A 6,817-nucleotide genomic window follows, 5' to 3' on the forward strand; every position below is an offset into this window, starting at 1 on the left:
GAAGAACACTGTACACCATAACAGCAACATAAGGTGATGATCAATCTTAATGGACTTGCTTATTACATCAAAGCAACAATCAGGGACAATTTTAGGGTATCTGTGATGAAGAATATCATCTGTATCCAGAGAAAGAACTGTGGAGTTTAAACAAAGACCAAAGACTATTACCATTATTTTTTTAAGTTGTCTTATGTACTACATAATTTTGCTATCTCTAATATTTTATTTTCTCCTCAAGGATATGAATACATTCAATTTTGATCAAGGACTGGAAACAATGTAAAGCTTATCAGACTGCAGGGAGGAGGGAGAATTGTAAAATTCAAAACATTTCCAAAAAGTGATAGGTAGAAACTATTACTGTATATAATTGGAAAACAAATAAGATATTTATATAAAAAAATAAATCTAGCTAGGCAGTAGTAGTAGTAGTAGTAGTAGTAGTAGTACTAGTAGTACTAGTAGAAGTAGCAGTGGCAGTAGCAATTCTGATCTCATGATTGGTCACTGCATTAATCAGAGTTTTAAAGTCTCTCAATTTAATTCTCCTTTGCTTGATTATGATCATTATGTAAATTGTTCTCCTGTAATCAAGTCCTCTTCATTTCTGGAATTTTCATTGCCAAGCTAGAAGATCATTAACTCTAAATGGTTCTACCAGAGTTTTTGGCCTGACTTGGCTGCCTAACAAAGATATTTATATACCCCTTTGAAAATAACAAGGGACATATAAATCTAAGTAATGATGATCATGAGAAGCATTATATAGCAGGTCCAATTTTTAAGGGTCCATTGTAATGAAGATGTGTTTATGTTGCTTGCCATACAAATGCACATCTGACCAAATATATTGCATGAGTTCCTAAGAAAAGATGAATAATCTGAAATGAGCAATCTGTCTCCCATTAGCTCTCCAAGTGGCAGAGCAGTTTGGCATTAAAAGAATGTATTTTTTAAAAACCAACAAGGATAATTGCAAATTAAGAGTGAGCATAATTTTTCTCAACAGGCCCTGGTTGGATTGTGCTAACAGCATGTGGTGGCTCCTCTAACAAAATTCATCTTCCATTTTCACCAGTAGAGTATAATTTCAAGGGCTATCAAGGATGCTTTGGTGACAGATATCACTGTCTGCTTCTTTGATGCTTTATATTTTTTATGGCCTCTGGTAGCTTGTAGTGGCCACAGTCAGAGAAACTCAGCAGGAAACACGTGGTACAGGGGAACACAAACATAGACACATCAGGGAAAGTCTCTGCCACCCAGACCCCCTAGATCTATGATGCTCTGCCACACACACACACACACACACACACACACACACACACACACACACGTCTCACATCACTCTATCTTGTCTTTTTTTTTTTTTTTAGTTTTTGCAAGGCAATGGGGTTAAGTGGCTTGGCCAAGGCCACACGGCTAGGTAATTATTAAGTGTCTGAGGCCGGATTTGAACTCAGGTACTCCTGACTCCAAGGCCAGTGCTCCATCCACTGTGCCACCTAGCCACCCCTATCTTGTCTTCTTTTCCCCTCTAGGACAAACTGCAAATTCCTTTGTTTGGTTTCTCAAACCTTTCATCACCCGGGTCCAATTGATCTGATATCCTTATTTCACATTACTCCATTTCACACACTTTATATTAATAATAAAAAGCTCCCTTATTGCACTTACACTGTGGGAAGTACGTAATAGATGTTATTTTACATTCTTGCCAAAGCATCCAACTTGTTGGTTTTTTTCTATGTAACACTGAATCTTCCACCTAAGATCTTCACACACTGCCTTCTTGTCTAGAAGGCTTCTTCTCTTCACCTCTCACTCCTAGACTCCCCATCAAGAGTAGTGTGGTTGGGGCCGCTAGGTGGCACAGTGGATAGAGCAGCAGGCCTGAAGTCAGGAGGACCTGAGTTCAAATCCAGACTCAGGCAAGCCACTTAACCCCATTGCCTTGCAAAAACTAAAAAAAAAAAAAAAAAGAGTAGTGTGATCCAGGGACAGCTAGGTGGTGAAGGAAAGAGCATCGGGCCTGGAGTCAGGAAGATCTGAGTTCAAATTCCGACTCAGATATTTAGTAATTACCTAGCTTTGTGACCTTGGGCAAGTAAGTCACTTAACCCCATTGCCTTGTAAAAAACACAGCCAGAAAGAGAGAGAGAGAGAGAGAGAGAGAGAGAGAGAGAGAGAGAGAGAGAGAGAGAGTCAAAAAAATGTTCTGCTTGTTCTGCTCAGGACATTCAGTGAGAAGTTGGAGAGTCCTCAGAGGATAACCAACAAGCAAGTGAAAGTCTTTGAATTCATGCCTTATGGATTGACAGTCAAAAACGTTGGAGATATCTAACTTGGAGAAGAGAAGATTTAAGCATATATAAAGAGAGGGTCCTTGTGGAGGAAGGGCCTTCAAGTCAAGTCAAGACTTCCCTGGTCTTCCAACTTTTCATCTACAAAATGAGAGTTTAGACAAGGTGACCTGTAAATTTCTTTCTTGTCCTACATCTATGGTCCCATGCTAAGACTTAGCTCAGATTCTACCACACAAGGCTGTTCTAGATGACACACTGTTAATGTCCTCCAGACTCTCCCTCAAAATTAATTTTTTGCATTTATTTTATATATACATATATATCATGGGGTATCCTCTGCATAAATAAAATATAGGTTGCTTATTGACAGGTTTGTTTTTTGTTCTGATAACCCTAAGGCCCAGCCTAGCACCTACTCTTATTAAATGCTCATCAAATTGAATTGGAGATAATAATCTCTGTTAAGAGCAGTTTAGAAACAGCAACCCAGAAACATGGACAATCTTAACCCTTTATAAACTGCCTACACAAAGTCAAAAAATCAGGAGAAGGTGATCCCCTTATTGGCAGCAGATGTTATCTTCTTGCTTTTCAAAGCATTTATCTACCTTCCTGATAAATAAAAAGGAAGGAAGGAAGGAAGGAAGGAAGGAAGGAAGGAAGGAAGGAAGGAAGGAAGGAAGGAAGGAAGGAAGGAAGGAAGGAAGGAAGGAAGGAAGGAAGGAAGGAAGGAAGGAAAAAACAGAAGAAGGGAGAAAGAGGAAGGGCATGGGGGTTGAAGGAAGAGTGAGAGGAAGAGGAGAGAGGCAAGGAAGGTCTTCTAGCCCAACCTCTTCATTTTAAAAATGAAGACTATGAGGAACAAAAAATTTGTGATTTGCTCAAGATGCTATCAGTAATAAGTGGTAAGGCCAGGTTTCAAATCCAGTTCTTTGCCATCTAATCAAAGTCTTTCCACTGTCCAAACTTTCACTCTTAATGTAAAAGAAGATCTGTATAGTATATGATTTTTTTAAAAATGGTTTTGCTACAGCTGTGTCTTTATTCCTCATCATCATTGACATGTGCCATTCTGGGGGGGGGAGACTCAATATGAACCTGTAATGCTTGTTAGTCAACACACTGCTTTATCTGCCTCGTCAAGTACATTAATCACGTCAGCAACCATTTTATTGCCCAAGAATACCACTGTGAAACAAGGATCTTTTCAAGTTTCATTTGTAAAGGAAGTTGGCAATCATTCTATGTGTCTTTAGCAACATTGTAATCTAAATTTCTTCTGATTTAAGAAATCCTGTAACTATATTAAATAGTAATATATAATAAGAAACTCTGATCTTCAACTGAATGCATATCCTTCTAAATATCCCTAAAGCCTCTCTCTATCTTTACTCTGTGTGTAGAAGGGAGAAAGGTGCAGGGGGAGTTAGGGAGGTGGTGAGTGTAGTGAGGGTTTTCTCTCACATTGCCTCAAGTGGTACCATCTTCCTTGTCCTCATTCAGGCTTGTCTTCCCCCACTCAGTCATGAGTCTTGCTTCCCCCTATCCTTTCAGATCTAATTAATTACTAAATCCTACTGGTTCTGCTCAGGACATTCAATGAGAAGTTGGAGATTCCTTGGAGGATAACCAACAAGAAAGTGAAGGGCTTTGAATTCATTCATGCCTTATGATTGACAGTCAAAAAGGTTGGAGATGTCTAACTTGGAGAAGAGAAAACCAGCATATATAAGGAGAAGGTTCTTGGGAAGGAGGGGCCTTCAAGTATTTGAAGGACTGTCACATGGAAGAAGAATTGGATTACTTTACTTGCTTCTTCCCCCCCCAAAAAAAAACAACAATTAGTTAATACTAAAAAGAGGTAGATTAGCTTGATGTAAGGAAAAACTTTCTAACAATTAGCTCTGTCCTAAAATGGAATGGATTGTCTTGTAATGGTTCCCTCTCACTGGAGGTCTGGGATACATGCACAACATTCCCCTTTCTGTCCCCTGCTATTGTACCCCCTTAGTGCTGGATTTTCTTTCTACTGTGTTTAGGTCATTAAAGCTGCATCCTAACTGGTCCTCATGTTTCTATCCCTTCTCCGATCCACCCATCAAAAAAAAAAATCCAAGTATCAGTTAAATACTAGGCACTATGACCAGGTCTACAATGACCAAAATGAAACTGTTAAGGATTTTATATTCTATCAGAGGAAATTATTCATATGTATAGAAGTATATAGAAAACATAAACAAGATAGATTCAAGATAATTCCAATAGCTACCTAGCTATAAATATACATATCCTATACTATGTATGTATGTATATAGAGAGCAATATGCTTTATTTTTGCCTTTTTGTTATTAGACATTCCCCCTTAATCCCCACGGAATTGTTCCTTGAACTAAAAACAAAAACATTTAAACAAAGTCACCATTTCTCTACTAAGAGGAGGAAGATACATACATTCCCTTACTAAGTCTCAAAGACCAAAACTATTCATTAAAATATATCAGTTTGATTTTTATTGTTACCATTTGTGATATTGTAGTCATGGTATATATCATTGTTCTCTTGGCTCTGTTTTCTCTATTCTTTATGACTTCATAAACATCCTCCCACATTTCTCTAAATTATTCATATTTGTCATTTCTTTCAAAACAATATTAATGCATTTTATTCATATGTCACAATTTGGTCAGCTATTCCTTTCTTTCTGGGCCCTCATTTTGATTCCTGTTTTTTGTTTTACTGCAAAGAGTAAAGTTAAGAATATTCCATTACACATAAAAGTTTTCTTTTTATTCTTGACTTCCCTGAGCTATATACCCAGGTATGAGATCATTAGGTCAAAGGATACAAGCAGTTAAATCGTTTTACTGACATAAATCCCAATTGCTTTGCAGAACTGGACCATTTAGCTGATCCACCAACAATATATTACTGTACCTGATTTCCCACATCTGGAACACATACTTTTTAAATTATCCCAACTCTAACTTGGCATTGTTCTGTAAAAACTTAACTGGGTCTTAAGTACTAAGTGATAAATTTCTTATTAGACGACTAAATTTAATTATAGATAAATGGGAGCATTCATAACTGACTAAATATTTAGAAGAATTTTTTTTTTGCAAGGCAATAGGGTTAAAGTAGTTTGCCCAAGACCACACAGCTAGGTAATTATTAAGTGTCTGAGGCCAGATTTGAACTCAGGTACTCCTGACTCCAGGGCCGGGGGCGGCCTCAGACACTTAATAATTACCTAGCTGTGTGGCCTTGAGCAAGTCACTTAACCTCATTGCCTTGCAAAAAAAAGCATTAAACTTGTTCATCAAGCTGACCAAATGATTGATTAATGAGACTATAACTTCTTTATCTGTGTCTAGATAAAAGGTTCAGACAACAGCTCCATCTGGTCAAACAATCAATAACTTCATAAAGAAACAAATCAGACAAATAAGAATCACACTGAATCACACAGTCTCTGAATTGGAAGATATTTCAGAGATCATCTAGCCCAATCTGTACCTCCATAGACAGCTCCTCTAAAATAGTCTTCATCAAAGGTCATGCAGCTTCCACTAGAATACTAAAGTGATGAGTAACTCACTACTTATGATTCAATAATTGAGCTGTTCCACTAATGTTAGGCTCATTAGATAAGAGATTAAGAACTATGAGAAACCTTAGAGGTCATCAGCCTCCATATTTTATAGATGAGGAAACTGAGATCAAACATATTAAATGACTTGTCCTGGGAAACACAGGTAGTTTATAAGTAGCAGTAAGTTGATTGCAACAGCCCACTCTCAGATAGACATATATTTTTAGTGGTTTCACTTAGGTAACTTGCCCTCCAGTTAGCAGACATATATTCTAGATATTGGGGGTCACTAGGTGGTACAGTGGATAGACTACAAAACTTAAAGTCAAGACATGAGTTCAAATCCAATTGCAGATATTAGTTGTATGCCCCTGTTCAAGTCACTTAACCTTGTTTACCTTAGTTTCCTTATCTGTAAATGAACGAGAGAAGGAAATAGTAATCACTCTATTAACTTTGCCAAGAAAAGCTGAAATGTGGTCACATAGAGCCAGACATGACTGAAAAATGACTTAACAATACCAGTTCCAGACAAATGTACACATTCTCAAATCCTGTGTTTTCTGCCTCTTCTAAAAGAACTGCAGTTGCTAGTACTCTATTTCAGGAATGACATTATTTGGTGGGGTTTCATTTTTTTGAAAAAGGAAGAAAGATTTATCAGCTGAATTATTCATGGTCTCTGATTACTAGGCTTGGCTCTTATTTGATCAAAATGACCTTTGCACATAATTAAATGCTAAAAGTGTTCCTTGGAATCTACTTCACACTATTAAAAACTCTTAGACATGTTCTTGGGGGGCAGGGAAGAGGGTTCATTTGATTAAACATCAAATATGGAACTTGCTAACTAAATTTGCCTGCACAAAATTCTACCACCACTTTTCTGAGTGTGTGGTTGGTTTTAAATACTTGA

The sequence above is a fragment of the Macrotis lagotis genome, chromosome 3 (assembly GCF_037893015.1).
Source record: "Macrotis lagotis isolate mMagLag1 chromosome 3, bilby.v1.9.chrom.fasta, whole genome shotgun sequence".
Classification (NCBI taxonomy): Eukaryota; Metazoa; Chordata; class Mammalia; order Peramelemorphia; family Peramelidae; genus Macrotis; species Macrotis lagotis.